Consider the following 18,191-nt stretch of genomic DNA (forward strand, 5'->3'; position numbering starts at 1 on the left):
CAAGAGAAAGACGTTTTCAATGGATGGCCCGCTCGAATAAATGCAGCAGCCCTCGCTTTCAGCATGTTAGCGTGTAAACAAATGAGCGATGAAACATTGAAAATACTCCGATGCCAGCGAGCGCCCATGGAGACGTTCTCAGGCGCATGATGTGAGCGGTCGCTTTGATTCAATGAAAGGATGCCTGACTGATTTGCTGTTTAAAAGAAAGACAGCAGAGCCTCTGAGTTGGTTTTAAAAATCCAGCGATGTGCCTTGGCAGGATACAACTGTCACCAAACCAGAAGGGAAATGTTTTTGCAACAAATTCCGTTCAAAGCACTCGTACAGCACTTTAATTAACAGCCTGAATTTGTTTTAATCGATGACAAATTTATGTGCTGTTGGCTTGTAAGTAAGCACTTCCTGGATTGTTGTTATCACTAACGTAAAAAATGAGTCCGGATCAGTATGTGCTCCAAATCTGGGACAAGGAATAATTTATGAAACGGTAAAGTGAGATAGTAAAAGAGTGGTGTGCACCTTTGCCTCACAGTCGAAAGATCGGAATCCCTGTGTGGAGCACTTAACAAAACCTACCGAAATAACTAAAACTACAATTGAAAAAAGATTTTGTTGATTAATTAAAATAAAAATGCTTTTTAAAAAAGAAAACTAACTAAAACAAGATCTTACATTTATAATACTAGCTAAAATTATGGTGAAACTGTCCTTCATTTTCATCTTTTTAAGAGACCTAATTTCGAAGTGATCTAGACAAAAAATCCAAAATTAGGTACCATCCATTCCATTTTTGTCATTACTTCAAACTGGACCTTGCCACATGCAGACTCTTCAGCCAGAGCTGAAATCGTTCTCATTATGGTGCACTGTATTACAAGCTACAACCACAACAATGAACTTTTAAATAAGGTTAAGTGATGCAAGATGGCATGGGATTGAGTGACAGCTGAGGAGGGGGGCTGTTGGGGTGTGCACAGAAGCACAGAAGGTGAAGTTGGACAGTGGAGAAGGAGGAAGAAGGAAAACAACATTCTGCAAATGATGAGAGGTGACAGTATGAATTACATTACTGGTAATGAATTTATACATGAAATAGCAATACACGTGTTATAGTGCTACACATTGTACACAAGCACACACACACACTTGTTGCATATCACATGAGCTGTTTTGCATCCACCTGCTTCATTTACATTTTAGCCATTTGCCCAAACAAAGGTCTCAGTGGATCTTTGATATATTTCAAAATATTTTTTTTTTTTATATCTTTTTGCAGGTCAAATCATTTTCCTATTTCTTTAGTCTTATGGTTCTCTTTTAAGTAGCACATAGGGTGATGTTGGTCCACTTCACACAGGTGGTCACTTAGCATGAGAGAAAGAAAGGATTCATCAAAAAGAGGGCGATGAAGCACTTTGACATTCACATTAGCTGTTAAATTTTCACTCACCAATTTCGATGGCACGCAATGAAGAGAGCTAAATTGAAGCTTGTGAAGAAATAAACTTTTACCTACCTAAGTTGAAAATAAGTTGCAAGAAAGAAAGAAGTTCCATGTAATTTTGCAAAAACAAAACGTTTTGTGTTAACTAGTAAAAGGTTCTCTGCAATTCTGCCAGAAAATGTCGTTTCATGTTATTTTGTACAATTAGAAGTAGAAGAAGAGGGCAGTATAAAAATAAAATATCCAGTGGAACACTTTTTAACAGCTTGTCAATGCTTTCTGCTGACTCTGTGCTTTTGGTGACACCAAGGAAATGGTTTGCACAGTGGCTCAGAGTCGAGTCCTTGCTTTGCTTTTAATGTGACGGCTCACAAACGCAATATTGTTTTACTCCATTTTCTTCCGATTGTCGCAAAAGAATGCTGACTCTGAATGAAGGTCACTGCCCAGTACCACTTTGGTTTTTCAATTGCCTTTTCAAAGAATACTCACTTTTTTTTCTCTTCATCATTGTGCTTGACGTTTGTAGTCATGCACATTTATACTGCTGATTTATATAGATATTTATTTTTTTGAAGCCACACTTTATGTACTTGCTGATACTTTTTCATATATACATATATATAATATAATGCAATAAAATAGATCTTTATTTACAGTAGATGGCACTTTCACAGCAGCTGTTGCCATAACAAAGCACTTTACAGAACACGTGACATAAAATAACAATACAACACATCACATAAAACATTGGTGGTTTATACAAGCTTGCTTTTTAGCTCTTTCTTTTTTCTTCAGGGGTGGATTACAAGGACATGTGAATTAGGGAACGATACGCAGAGAAAAATCTTCCTCTGTGTATTCTTGTCGGTGAATGTCCGTATAATGAGACAAGCACAGGACGCTCCCCCGCCACCTGTCTCGTGCATTATTTTACCTTCATTAGCATTGAGCGTGCGAGAGGGACCACAAGGACCGTCGAGTAAATTAACGCTTTCTTCCCCAGTGTCTCAGGGAATTTAAAATGCACTCACAACTGATTGATAGGTTCACGAACATCGCTTATTGTATTTCGGGTTGTTTTTTTGTTTGTCTGTGGTGACATCTGCGGCACACTGGGGCACGTCAAACAATAAGATTGATTCTGTCTATTGTCATTTAGATGGGTGGGGGGGGCAAGGAGAAGAAGAAAATGGTCATTGTTGTACAAAGAAATGCAGATTTCTCTTGACAAGGCTTCTGCTGCTGGAAGCTATTGTTTCAGAGTGCACATCTTATGTTGCTGCCTGAAAGCCAAGCACTCACAAATTTAGCTCATTCCTCCTAATGAGTTCCCTACTATTATTGAGCCAAGGCGCATATTTTACATTTGAAAATCTCATGGCACAACACAGTTACCAAAAGTTGTTATTTTTTTCACACTCTGGACTAGTAGTAGCTACTAGTGTCATCGCAACCTCCTAGTTCCCCCTGTTGTGGTGTTTTAAACAGTGAAGAAGAAATTGCTTAATATGCCTGTGTTAAACCATTTAAACACTAAGACATCAACAAAGACATTGCAACTAATGTATATGCATATTTTCTGCACTGTTAAAAAATGGCACTTCACAGCACTTTCGTTTTGGCCCACACATCGGAGGCTCGTTGGCTCCAAGCAGGACGTTCGCTCATCTGCCAGTCAGCTCCACTTGATTACTGCTGTCTGCCTGGCTGAGGAGAATTAATGGTGCTGTCACAACCTCGATGCAGATCATATGATCAGAGCAGAAAATAACACAATTTGCCCAATTTATGCACAACACGCTCCCATTTTGATGCATTCACTAAAGCCTGTTTGGAAATGTGCTTCACCTTGACAAGTCAGGGAATATTTGTCTTTCTGTCTTTCGCTTGGATTTATATTAGCAAAAACAATAAAGTAATAAACCAACTATCATGATAATCATGAGTCAATGGAATTTTACTTGTCTTCTATTGGCTGATGTTTGAGGATAACTGCTAACAAAGACGTGGAGCTACAGCAAGCATTTTCACCAGTTCAGTTTTCCTGATTATTTTTTTTTGGGGGGGGGGCACGTGACACATTTGGGCGAGTCATCCCTGCAGTCTTATCCGGCGTAATTTTGAGATGCAGTTGCGATGCCTATACCCCAAAAATGTATCTTCCTTTCATCTAATCCACTTGCGTGACTGTTCTAGAGCGCCTGTTTGTGTCAAGATCTGTCACAGTTTGTTTCCTTCTTTTAATGTCATAGTTTCGGTTTGCGTGTCTGTGTGCTCGCCCCTTCCTTCCTGTGTCTACTCTCAATCTATGTACTAATCACAGTCACCTACCTCTCGTTACCGGTCGCGTATATAAGTCCTGTCTGCGTGTCACACTCCTGTCGGATTGTTCTCGTCTCGTCTCATGTCTTCTTGTTTCTTGTTCCTAGTCTCCAGTCTGTTCTGTTTTAGTCTTGTCCCTAGTAGAGCCTCTAGTCTGTTTTTGAGTTCTTCAATAAACCCTGGTCCAAGCTGCATTTGGTCGCCCAGCTCCATTCCCTTCATGAGTTTGTGCATACATGAACTGGAGACAAGAGTTTGATAGTTGTCAGACATAACATAACCATGGAAACCATTTTTAACTGCACAAAGAATATTAGCTTTAAATACAACCTTTTAACTGACCCCAGTTAATTCTATGACCAGCAAATGGGCCGTAAAATAGAGAAAGGGAGCTGAGGTAGGAGATGAACCCACATAAACCTGTCTTGAGCAGTCAAACACTAGAATATAAATTTGGTACCCTCAGCTAATTTGAAACTCAGGGAACCAAAGTGACAATATTTTAGCCACACAAAATATATGAATCAGTCTTGCTTGTTTTGATTGTAAGTGTGCAATTTTTGGATATTGCTCGAGGGGAGGAAATGAAGAGAGAGGAGCATTGGTGGTTGCTGATTTTTCTCATTCTTGGAAAGGACATATCCACTAAAATCCTTTGTTTGCTCCAGGATTCGTGCTGCATTTTAGATTAAGTTTGATTTTCTAATCATAGTTTTTGTTCACCAAGTAGTTCTAAATCTACACAGCAGTACCAAGATTTTGCGTTTAAAGTAGATGTATTATCCAAACATGGCTTATTATTGGCTTTTATACAAACCGCAGAATAACATATTTTGGAATTCAATTCCCTCAAACCGTTGTCATTCTTTTGCATATTTTGGCCAAAACATATCCGAACCAAATATTCCGCCACCTGGTAAGTGTGCTTTCACAATTAAATGTTGAAAAAAAAAAACTAACTCTCACCCTAAATGTCATCATGATTGATTTTAATACATAACAATTTACACCAAAACACCGCTAATCCAACATCACTGCACAATAATGAGACTTGTGCGGTTGATGCATGTGCCTTTCTTCGAAATGACACCGTCCTAATGTACATTTGCCAATCTCCCGATGATGAACCTGCGACGTAATGGTGCGGCGTTTAGCTATATCGCCGTCTGCAGTTTTTTTCCTCTTCCATCGTTACTGCCGTCTCACTGAAAAAAATTGGTATTCATTAGGAACCCCCTGCCTCTCCAAACCATTACTCACATGCCCCATGCTAAATATGGAATATTTTTTTTCTCATTGAAAAAACACCATGGGAGGGCATATTTTTTTTCCCTCGTTTTTCTGAACACCCACCTTCAGTCTTAAGTGCAGTTGTGTAATTACTAGGACTGTAATTTTTACTTAGAGGAAATGAAATGTGTAGTGTGGGATGTGGATGAAATCCTTCCTCATGCTGGCTAAAATGTGATCATGAAAATACTTGAGGTGTGGGGGATAAATTACAGCTAATTTGTATCAGTATTTAGCCCAATTCAATGTTTTGATCCATAGGAATGTTGCATTTCCTCAACCACCATCTCCAGCAGTCAGTGTTTTTATGAAGAAAGCAGATCATAAGAAGAGAAGAAAGAATTGCACAGTATGATGCCATATCGGAAGAGATGTTGATGCAATCTTACTCTGCCAGTTCTCTAATTCCTTCACCCCTCCAAGCAAGTGTTTCTAAATGGGGGATTTATACTTTAAAGTGAAGGCAACTTGTAGCCTTGGGCTCTTTTATTCCCATTGCAAGCTTGAAGTGGAAGAGCCAGAGGGAACAAAATGCTCATGGCGGGTGCTGTCAAAACTTTGCCACAAGCAGGTAATGACAACCATGTCCAAAAGTATTGGGACAGTAAACCAGCTGGGTAGACTGAAAATATTTGGGTTTGACCTCAAAAGATGATCATAAGACAAGAGGTAGGCATTTCAAAATCCTTCTTAATATTTCATCTTTTCCACATTTTACAGCTGGGGAGCAAAACCCCAGAAATGCTTCTGTACCCTATATCTGCGCCTCATAAATCAATCTTCACTCTCTTGAAATTGAATTTTTCGACAGTTACTTTGACATCACACCTAATCAAAAGAAGGAATCCAAGACAGACTGGTGATGCTAAATTGCCAAGTTTTTTCCAGCTAAGGTTTTTTCAGTTATCTAATTAACATTTATCAAAGCAGAGAAAAAACTGGCAAGTTTTTTCAACTATCTAATGCGGGCTTAACGTGATATCAAAGCAGAGAATTTGCCATGAAATTATTATGGTTATTATAATTATCTATTGTCCTATATCTAAGTCTCCATGTGAAGCAATTACATTTGCTCCTCTGATTGCTTCTGTAGTTGTCATGGCAATGCAGCACTAATGAGACAACACATTTGCTTTCAGTCCCCCATTTAGTAAGTAGATTACAGTGGCTAGTTTTCCATCTGGCAACTTGCCTCTGGCACAGCTCGTCAGAGGTGTCTGACACAGCGCGTTTCAGTCAAGTCTATTTCAGTATACCTTACGTGTGTGTGTGTGTGTGTGTGTGTGTGTGTGTGTGTGTGTGTGTGTGTGTGTGTGTGTGTGTGTGTGTGTGTGTGTGTGTGTGTGTGTGTGTGTGTGTGTGTGTGTGCGTGCGTGCGTGCGCGCGTGCGTGCGTGCGTGCGCGCGTGCGTATGTACAGTCATACCTCACTATATCACGGTTCACCTTTCACGGCCTAACTGCTTCACGGAGTTTTTTCAAAGTGCATTGTGTTATGGCTTCAGATGAAAAAGACACTGCAGAGCCGAGTCAGGCCGCAGAGGCGCACTATAAAGCACGTACTGATGATTAAAATGATTATTTTACTATAGTTATCTGGAAGAAACTGTTTACTTCTCTTTGTTAATTAAGTGCTTGGGCCTGAAAACAAGTTTTGTCCTTTAATTTCAATCTTGTACCTGTATAATAATAGAAAAAAATACAAAATAAAGGTTTCTACTTCATGGATTTCACCTATTTCCTAACATAACCCCAGTGAAAAACCAGGGATTACTGTATTTGTCTGTCATATGTGACTAAAGCAAAACCGAGACGTTGTGTTGCGTAGATAATCACGTCCTGCCCAATGACTGTCTGAGTTTCTTAATGTCATGAACAACCAGTGGTGAGAAGTACAAATACTTAAGTAAATTTAGTGTATATGAGTAGATTTTTCCGGCATTTGTACTTTTCTGTGGTGTAGCTGCACCGTCTGATAAGTTAGTTTGTTCAGTGACCACATTCATATCCCAAAATAGTCGTATTATTACAATTCATTTTCCCTACTAGAATTAATTGAAATGCCATTAATCTGTTAGATAGAGTCTCACCAAATAAAGCTCAGGCAAAGTCTTGTGATAGTTTCTGTGCAAAGGTTTGCAACATCCATCTCACCCTCAAGTTTCACTAAATTTTATTTTAAGGAAATAGCCTACAAAGAGGAAAGGTTTCAAGGTTTTGACTTTAAAGGTCAATGTGAAAGTCAATCACATCCCTCACGCTCGACATTTTTGGTTGGTGTCTTTTGGGTCACACATATTCCACCTTTCTTCTGTCCTGGAAAATACTTGTGTGGACTAATTCATGCCACTCCCTGGGCTCACAAAGGGCTGAATAAGCTGCTTTTGTCTGCTTGACAGCATCTCTCAGCCTCCGTGTCCACAGACAGCTCCTGGCTTTGTCAACGTGACAAAGACAAACGACGACCCCGGGAGACACTTCCTTGTCCCTCTGCTGTTCCGATAAAACGTTCATGTGTACTGGCTTCCTGGATTGATCCTGCTTTCTCTAATTGCCTTTTTCTTTTTTTCTTTTTTATTTAAACATGGCTGCAGTTAAATCAGGAAATATTGTGGACTCATCTGCCCTCATTGGGTTTAGCTTTGGGTTTGAATCTCTGCCTTCCAGTGTGGAAGTTTCTACAAGATAGAATTGGGGACATTTGCTATGGTTGAACAGGAAGCAATTTTATTAGCTTTCTAGAGGATACTACTGTGTGACTTACAATAATAGTAAATAATAACTAGAAATAAGAGTGATAAAAAATATTTAAAAATATTGAGGGAAAAAAGTACTAGTTATTTTAGTTGAAACATTTGTGAATATGCGAATCCAAGGGTGCCGAACCACAAGTAAGCTTGGTCAAATGCAAATGTTTTTTTCTGGTATTATAAATAAATGAATGAAATAATATCGGTGAAAATTGCCATTAATTTAAAGTAATTGTGGAAAAAATACAGGATATAAATTGTTACTATGAACACGTGCCCCCTGACCTGACCTGACCATGGAATCAACCATCAATATAATACATCATAATTGTACAGCGCTTTCACAACAGCTGTTGTTGTAACAATGCTAAATTCTCATCGATTGCCATCTCTATTCAGGAACAATAAATAGATACCGTACGTGGCAAAAATTGAGGCCCCGCTCAAGCAATTTGGATCTCAGACAGGGTCATCAAGTGTAGATTTAAACTTTCATGAAATCTTCGTGAGGAAAAGAGGTTTGGATAATGGATGGATGGAAATGTAGCAATGTTGTGGCTAGTGAGCATAGCAGGTATGCTTTGACATGAGAAAGGAGGGGTGGGTACATTGTCAATTGCGTATGTGCTGTGTGTACGTGGCACGACCACAAAGAAGCCGACGGAATTTATTGTCCACTCAGAGGCCGGCTAATGTTAATAAATGAGCGCACGCGTGACGATCCATTAAGAAGTGTTTTGAAGCTTCATTTACGAAAAGACACTCCTGTAACCTGCTGCCATGCAATTTAAAAAGAGGAATAGTCCGTGTCAAAGAGCATTTATCCAAATTAATATTAATACGCTTTTGGAAAAATATTTGTCAAAGTAAAACACTGACAGTTGTAATCGTCACACGTAGTGATGCTACATGTGCTTAATGCCCATAGCCATTTGTCTAGTGAAATGAAGATGGATGGAGAAGGTGTGGCAACATTCTCTGAAAAATTCTATGAAAATTCTATGACAAAATGTAGGTGCAGAAGAAATGTGAAAATACAGGGAGGTAGGCAGGCAGGCAGGCAGGTAGGTAGGGCGGTCGGTCGGTACAGTACACGTACAGTCCAAAATTTCAGGAAGAATTGCAGTCATATACAAAGCAAAAGAACGACTGGATTATCATTCACTTCAGACACTTTATTGTTCACTTGTCTTGCCGTATTTGCATTTCTGTGCTAAGGTTTGGGGAAATACTTACAAAACTTCACTAAAGCCACTTATCATCCTGCAGAAGCAAAATTTGATTTTTTTTCTGTTTGTTTGTTTGTTTGTTTGTTGTATGGACTTAGATATGGCACTTTAAAGTGTTTTGTTTTATTTTTTTCTCTTTCTATGTTTTAAATTTTTTTGAAATACAGAGATCAATCAATCAATCAATCAATCAATCAATCAATCAATCAATCAATTAATATTGCATTTAAGTTTAGGATTAGTCCTGAAACAAGTCTCACTTGTTCCCTCTTCATACTTGACGTGTGCTAAGGCGACAAAAGCTGCATATCTGGGTAAATTGTGTAATTACTCAACAATGCAGAACTTATTTCAAAACCTCATCTAAAACATCAATCAAGTAAGATGAGAACCAAGTTAAAAGACTCGGTTCACACAGTTTTTTTGTGTTTGTTTTTCTTCAAGTGTAGAGACTCTTGCAGCAAAGCAGGGCCAAAAAATTCTTATTTTAACAAGACATGATTGAAGAGATAGATAGATAGATAGATAGATAGATAGATAGATAGATAGATAGATAGATAGATAGATAGATAGATAGGTAGATAGATAGATAGATAGATAGATAGATAGATAGATAGATAGATAGATAGATAGATAGATAGATAGATAGATAGATAGATAGATAGATAGATAGATAGATAGATAGATAGATAGATAGATAGATAGATAGGGACCGAGCAGTGATCACATCAAACCTGGCAACAGCATCAATAGTTTATTTGTTTATTGTGTGTTTATTTCATTTTTTTTGTGAGATTTTTTTAAAAAGGTGAATCGGAAGTATCCCGTACACATTTTTAGCGACCCAGTTGTTGTTGTACATTCTACCAGGATTATTGGAGGTAGCATTTCTAAGTCCTCTATTTGGGTTGCCAGTGACTAATTTTTAACCTGCAAATCTTTAAAAATGCTAGTTAAAAACAACCCAATTTTTCACTCAGCAGTTTTATGGGTTGATTGCAAAAGAGCTTCTTTTGTTTAACTGAGTTGCTGCATTCTTGATTGATAGGAAGTCATAATTTTGATTTATTTGTTGGACGTTTTTAGATAAGTGACATTTACGCAAAACAGCTTCTTTTGCTTAACTGAGTTGCTGCATTCTTGATTGATAGGAAGTCATAATTTTGATTTATTTGTTGGATGATTTTAGATAAGTGACATTTACGTCATACACATTCCAAAACTTTCAACTGAGCATATATAAAGCCCCTTATTTTCCTTCTTAGTATCAAGCATAACAACTGCAAAGGTAACTTTACACAATTTTTTGTCCTACTGCTGAAACTTTATTTTTCCACATAGTATATATATATATATATATCTTTCCCCATTCCAGATGGCATTTGCTCTTCACCTGTTGTTCCTCGTTTGTGGAATCAGTGGACTGTTCACTGGAGTCGTAAATTCTAATCCTGTCATTTTTGAACACATTTTTTATGGTGCTTAGTGCATAGCTGCGTATTTGTGTGTAAATGTTCGGCAGTCAGATTTTAACAATGTGTCTTTCTTCTCCAAAGGAATCTGTCAAATTGACTCCAAAAATAGGTTGGTTAATCTAATTCATATTGCAAATGAATTATTATTATAATAATAATTATTATTATTATTATTGTTACTATTGTCACCAGAATTGCTAAAAATGTCTTATTTTGCTCCCAAAACAACCATTGTGCTGCAGCCAATAGCTGCCCTCGAGGCTGGACTCAGTTGGACTGTAAATGTTTCAATAAACACAACACAAGTAGACACAGTTTCAAACTTATTTTTCTGTTTCATTATTGCTTGTGTGAAGTGAAATGAATGATAATCCAGTAGTTATTTTGCTTTGTATATGACTGCAATGCTTCTTGAAAGTTTGGACTGTACGTGTTTGAGACCGACCTACCTACCTACCTACAATATCTACCTACCTACAACATCTACCTACCTACAATATCTACCTATCTATCTACCTATAGACAGACAGACAGACAGACAGACAGAGAGACAGACAGACAGACACACCGATTGATTGATTTCTGCAATTCATTTTCCATTACCAATCCTAAATCCAAAAGTGTTTCACTGACATATGATGCCATACTTGATGCAGCAACTGTTTCCAAGCATGCAGCTTGATGTTTTGCTATTCATCCAACAGTAATGACTTTTCCAGCTTTTGTTTTGTCCTGATTTTTTTTTTTTTTTTGTGCTCCATCATCAGCTTTTATATTAATGAGACATGGGAATGGGGGAAGTGTTGTCCTCTCTTTGTTGCCACATTGTGTTCACCTCACTTCATATCAGCTCATGCAAACTGCCGTTAAATGAGTGCTTTGGAAAATTGGCCAATACCATGTTATACTTTGTCATCACTGGTCCAAATCTTCTATTTTACTTCTTTATCTGGGAAAGATTGTGACATTAGGGCCTTATTATGCAGCAGCAGTGAAAGTGACATTAGCTCATTGATTGTGTGCAGGGGCACGAGAATAGCACTTTGTTGCTATCGCTTATTCTCTAAAGTTTTGAGAATTTAGACTCTAAATAGAATGAATTATGACTATTTCTATCTATTTATATACAAAAGTAACCTAGAAAAGAATTATGTCTAAAGTCTTATAGCTCGTTATGAGTCAATACAAAAAACAATTCATGATTTGAAACATTTTAGTTTTGGTGACTATCTGGAGCAACATCATTTCATGTGGTCTATGAAAGCATATGAAGTCTACTTCTTCATGCGCTATACATTTGGTTGTGCTGTGCTACTTTTCTTGCTTTAGCCTGCACAACTCAACTTAACTGGACTTTATTTAGAGAGAATTTGCAAGTGCTGTATATAAGTATGAACACAAAACATAATATATGACAATGATATAAATAAATAAATAAATAAATAAATAAATAAATAAATAAATAAATTATGTATTTTCCCCACTATAAGGCGCACTTAAAAAGTTAAAATTTACTTAAAAAAAATACAGTGCGCCTTATAATGCAGAGTGTGCCTTATAATGCAGAGCATATATAAACCCTAACCCGACTCACAGATGCCTCTTTCAGAACCAAACAAAGACTTTTGGTTTACAATTAATAGACTCAAAAATAGGAAAGACCCGACTCTATATTCCTTTTTACGCTCATTTTGGCCATTTCCTTCTCAGACCAATTTAATGACGTGACGACGAGTGATGGTAAAGTGGGCAAAAAACGGTCCCAGCCACCAAAATGAAACTTTTTGCAGAAGTAAGGCGGCGTTGTGACTGCACCAAACCACATGTGCAGTGGCAGTAGAGCAGGTCGTTCAGAAACCGGAGGGTCGACGGTTCGAACCCAGCTCTGTCCGAGTCACGTGTCATTGTGTCCTTGGACAAGACACTCCACACACCTTGCTGCAGGGACTACAGTTGAAAAATAGCCCCTTAGCTAATTTTACATCTACAGAAATTGTCATTGATGTACACTGTCTCTGTCAAATAAACAAAATAAATAAATAATTCACCTGGTAGGCTTAACCATTATAACAACACCAAAGGAAGTAAGCCTGACAAATCATAAGAACACACACGCACGGTCACCCGTAGTCCCTCACATGTCTCGCCCACAGCCCTTCTGGGCTTGTCTCCATGGTTACCACAGCAGGGATGGTGTCCTTGGCAGCGATGGAGGGATGGAGAGGAGGATCGAGAGCGTATGAAAGAGAAGTGAACTGGTGACACTTGTTGAACAGTTAAAAGGATACCTTGACATTCACATTTTTAATCTCCCTTTCATGAAAGAGTTTCTCTGGCCGTGCTGGGAATGACTCCCTATACACTCTATGTTGCCCTATATAGTGCGTACACCATTTTGTAGTGTTGTTCCAACCACTGTGTGGACTCTGAGAGATACAGTTCATTTAAACAATTCCGAAAACAGGCTGGAATGGATTAGTGGAAAAAAGATTTGTGCGTTAAGGAGCGAGTGTGGTCACAGACGGAATTAAATTGATATCTCAGTAATCATCAATCATCAACATTCATCATGATTGTGAAGTAGGGAACGGGGGAGTCTCTCTGTTTCCTATTCTCTTTCGCCCGTGTCGTCGTTGCTTGAGATGCAGGGGACACTTTGATATGTTCACGTCCATTTAGCCGTTTTTTATTTCACCAAACAATGTCTAGAAAAAGCTCGTGCTTGAAAGGCTCATTATATTATATATATTATATATATTATTATTTATTCTTTCCAAAATGTTTCACTTAGCAACATGAAATTTGGTAGATGACTGTGAGATAGTAGCTATTAAATTTGAGCAAGGTTTAATAGACACGAGAACAACACTATATTTTTGTATCTTTTTTATTGGTATTTATTGGTATTTTCAAACAATTTCCGACAAGCTGTTGTTTGATAATGCTGTAATCGTAACAAAAACGTTGACCCATGCTGGACAAAGGCAAATAATCAATGAACTTCTTTCTCGCCGTATTGACCTGACGAATTGCGCTAAAAGCTCCTTTGACTTGTTATGGACACGCTTTGACAGCAGCCGTCGTCGCCGTGTGCAATTTGAATCCCTTCGACTGAATGCCATTCAGACTTCAACAGGAAAAAATCATTACTTGTCACAGCAAAGCCAGAGATGCTCTTGATCCATTGTTGTTAGGCAGCCTTTCAAATACATTTTAAAGAATACAATGGAGCAACTATTAAATGAACTGATATTAAAAAAGCCATTCAAATGTCAATCATTTGAGACACGACATGAGGTACACCTTTACAATCTAATGTAAAATGAATGAAACAATTCTGCCTTTTTTCAGAATAATGAGGAGTGCAGAAGCCTCGGTGGGTCAGAGGATGATAGACCTCGCCCTTCTTCATCATCTTTTACAGACACATGACTGATGGCAGTCAATCTATTCTCTGGTACACATCCGAGGACGTCTGATTGTGTGCTTTTGTGTGCGCGTGTTAGACAGATTGGAGGAGACAGCGAGACAAAGGCACAATGAGAAATCCCCCCCAGGTGGAGAAACTACCTGTCTTGATAGCAGATGCGCCAGATCACATCGAGTGGCCCTTATGGCGCACACGCCTTTCAGCGGGGGCACAATAGGTCGTTTAACACACACGCACACACACTCACACACATGAGCATTGGTAATACATCCATCATTCTACCGCTGTCGGAGCCGAGGTGGACACAGAGAGGGGACAAAAGAGACAAACAAGGAGAGAGAAAATGCAAAAAAAAAAGCTGAAAGAAAATAGAGGACAATTACAAAACAGCATGTGGTATTTGTCTGTGGATAAAAGAAGTCAGTGGGGTTAGGAAAGTTTGGGCAAATGCTCATTGGAGACTCAATTGAAGTTGCTATGTGTGATTTGAGCCAATATAAATAGTAGAACATGTGGTTCAGTTAACATGGATTATAAATCACAAAATAAATATATGGCAACAATGCAGCATAACAAATATACATAATTTCTACTACATTTGGCAGTATAATAATAATAATAATGTAAATAATAATAATAATCTGCACGAAAGGTATTACAGCTGAAAAAACATATCAAGTACAATTGGATGCACAATTTAATTTGCAGTTTTTAATTTAGCACAAAAAATGAATAGAAAACACAACTGACAATGAAAAAATACTTTCCTTGTTACCTCTGAAAACCCCCAAAATAGATTACTTCTTAAAAGCAAAATACAGTTAACAGTCACTATATTTAGCACACTTGGATGCACAATTTAGTGAGATCCAATAAATACACATTCTAATATTTTACCTCAATGCAGTTTTTGTTTTAAGCCCAATGAATTGTGGAAGTGTGCCAAAACCTTTGGTCATAGTTTGCAGTGATGTAGCACTGTGTGCCCCCCAGCACCTGGATAAGTCATCCCAGTCGTCTCTGAGGACTTGTCGGTCACCACGGTAATTAAATGCCGTGCACAGTGGAGTAAACCCCCCCTCCCCCTCACCCACTCATCCTCGTGCATACAAGCGCCAACCTCCTGACCAGTCGATTCTGTTGGAGAGCTTCATCGAGCACACACCGAGTGAAGCGGGTCTCTGGGGAAGGCCCGCTGGGCTTTTATAGACATTTGTAACTGACATCTTCACGCATTGATGTTGTTGTATTGTTTTTTTCACTTCCATTTAAGATTAATGCAAAGACGTGCTTGTTTTGACATTTGCGACCAAACGTGCACTTAAATGGGTACAAACATGGCGACAATCGGACCCAATTTTAGCATTTTTTAGTTTAATTTTTATTTATTCCCCCCTATACCTACTGTATGATCTGGCCAATCTATCAGTTTCAAAAATCAAATGTGGCCCTAGAGAACAAAAGTTTGCACAGCACTGCTTTCGATGCTCACTAAGGTCTCGCATGCCACCATCAATTTGGGTCAAATTCCAATTCGGACAAAACTTTCATGTCTCTTGTAATGCCTTCACCTGGCCGAATGATGTGAACATCTCACTTGTGATGTCATTTTGAGACGACTTGCCAACCCATTTGGCCTTGAGCATCAAAAACCCAGAGAACTGTTTTGCAAACGTCTCAAGAGGCTTTGCGGTTTCTCTCCTCCACCCACCGACTATTCTTTCAATGCCCTGAGAGCACGACACCTTGATATCAACCCCTGAGAGTGCAAGTATAAACTGTTTCTTGTGTGTGCACACTTGGAAAGAACAAAAGTATCTATTATGAAGCACATTGATTTTGTTACACAAAGGCACCAGTTACATTTGATGCATTATTAATAGTAGTAGAATGGTTGGAATCAGTGGATAAATGGGAAAGCAAGGTGTCTAATAATTTGTGAACGTTCTCATGGAAAACCATGTCATGGACATCATTTCAATTCAATGTCTTACATTTCTCATATTTTCTTTTGATGAATAACCCATAAGTACTTGTGATCCATTTGATGCTGCTCCACATTTCTCTTTGACGGAGGCGTGATGTTTGTTTTCTAGCGAGAACATGTAAAGTCTTTCAAATGGCATCAGACAATCTCACTCTGCAGTGACGCGTGCCTTTTCCTTCATCCTCCATCTCGCCCCCTCAATGACTTCTCAAGGTCACCGTGCTTACCGTCAACACTTCAGCGCAGCTATTTCATGCCAAAGAGAGCAGAGAGCCAAAAAGGGACAAATAGAGAGCAACACGCGGGAGGTAATCACCTCCATTAAAGGGCCATACATTCACTCGGACAGGATGTCATTTGAAATGGCGCGTTTTAGTGCGCTTGCGCTCGGCTCTGGTACATCGGCGGCATTGATGGAGCGTCGTCATCATCACCTTGTGGTAAAGTGGCTGTTTGGCTCTGCTGTGTGTGTGTGTGTGTGTGTGTGTGTGTGTGTGTGTGTGTGTGTGTGTGTGTGTGTGTGTGTGTGTGTGTGTGTGTGTGTGTGTGTGTGTGTGTGTGTGTGTGTGTGTGTGTGTGTGTGTGTGTGTGTGTGCGTGCATCGAGTGAGCATTTGTGTGTGCGTTTTAATGAATCGATTGCCTTGCAGTGTTTTGATATTGTTCCCGTCCATCATCAATTTATTTCCTAAGTTAAATAAGAGACAAGCTCCGTCAGTAACCGGGCAACCTCCTCCTCCTCCCCCACTGGCGCGCGGATGTGCGTGGCCGCCGATAAATCAATTTGAGCTAGGTTGAACAAGGGGACAGATAGAGTGAGTGGAATGAATGCAATTACATGCAGCATATCATTAATTCTTGATACAGTACGTTTATCCTCGAGTCGGCGCATTGTAATATTCAGGGACGGTCACTTGGCAGACTGAGGGGAGGAAATTAATCTCAGAGAGGGTTTCATTCACACCGCAGCGTGCTTCAGCGTATTCACATGAAAAACTGCAATTTATAAAGTTGGATGAAAGAAGTTAAAAGCAAATCATTTGTAAAGGAGGTCAGTAGATATTCACTTTTTTTCTTAATGGCAAGAAAAAGTTTGAAAAGAATATTTGATGTAAAAATAACTTTTGAATTGCTTTTAAATTGCAACTAGTTGGTTCCGGAGAGTACCTGCCTATTGACCAGCAATATAAGAACCAAGTATTTTTTTTTTCCTCTTTGAAATACAAAGTACCTATTTCCACAAATATGTATTTCAAAGTCCTCTCGCACAATGTCGACTGGGATATGCTTTTTTTTCCTTTTGCATTTTTTGTCCTTTGTGAAATACAAAGTACCTATTTCTATCAATTTGTATTTATAGATCCTCTCACACAATGTCAACTGAGATATTCCCCAGGACCCCCGTGGCCCTCAACCTGATAAGCGGTGTTGAAAATGGGTGGATGGATGGATGGATGGATGGATGGATGGATGGATGGATGGATGGATGGATGGATGGATGGATGGATGGATGGATGGATGGATGGATGGATGGATGGATGGATGGATGGATGGATCAGAATCGGACCAAGTTTGTGCATGCCACACAGGGAACTTGACTCCGGTTGATCTCAACCTCTGTACAACATTCGAGTGACTTACAACATTCAGGTGACTTGGCTGGGTGACAATCCTTCATTTTCTAACTGCACTAATGACATTCATTAAGCACAATCATCTCAAATCCAAAACATAAGGAATGGTTTTTTTTGTTTTTTTTTTAATTAGCTAAAACAATTAAAAGCTGTTATTTGCCGTCTTGGTTATGTAGTAACTACACACCTTAGCTTTGCCCGTCGTATAACAAAAGCCAGTAGCGGGGGAAATAGGACCCTTTTAGTGTGCTATAGTTTTGGAGCCTTGGGGTATTTATGTTTCCATTTACTTTAAGACATTTCAAGTCTGTTAATTTGTTAAAAATAATGAAAGCAAAATTTACATTTTCACATGAGGGTCTAGTCACATTTGTTGCCAGCAGTGGGCTTTGTGTTGTGTTATTTTGATGGAACAGTTAATTTACTCATCCCACAGTGTTGTCCCATGAAAAAATGTAACGCAAATCTTTATGTTAAGGAATGTGCTCATTTATGTGAGATACTTTGTTTCCTTCAATCTTTTTCTCGTACACCCACACTTGACCACCAACATAGCAATATCACATGTGCGCTTTTATTCCCCGTTTAGCGTGTGTGACAGCAGCTTGCGTGAACCGTGTGATTCA

The 18,191-nt window shown here is 38.8% G+C and overlaps 2 long non-coding RNA genes across 2 annotated transcripts in view; one reads left to right on the forward strand and one right to left on the reverse strand.

Moving 5' to 3' along the window:
- Positions 1-2,041: 2,041 nt before the first annotated feature.
- Positions 2,042-18,191, reverse strand: part of LOC119123952 — a 50,664-nt gene continuing 34,514 nt past the window's right edge. Inside the window, exon 6 of the long non-coding RNA XR_005098148.1 lies at positions 2,042-3,157. This is a non-coding gene — a long non-coding RNA (uncharacterized LOC119123952). The remainder of the gene's footprint in view (positions 3,158-18,191) is intronic.
- Positions 10,300-10,807, forward strand: LOC119123948. The gene is made up of 4 exons (XR_005098143.1): positions 10,300-10,328; positions 10,416-10,478; positions 10,597-10,624; positions 10,758-10,807. It is a non-coding gene; the product is annotated as an uncharacterized LOC119123948 (long non-coding RNA).

This window comes from Syngnathus acus, chromosome 6 (assembly GCF_901709675.1).
Source record: "Syngnathus acus chromosome 6, fSynAcu1.2, whole genome shotgun sequence".
Taxonomy (NCBI): domain Eukaryota; kingdom Metazoa; phylum Chordata; class Actinopteri; order Syngnathiformes; family Syngnathidae; genus Syngnathus; species Syngnathus acus.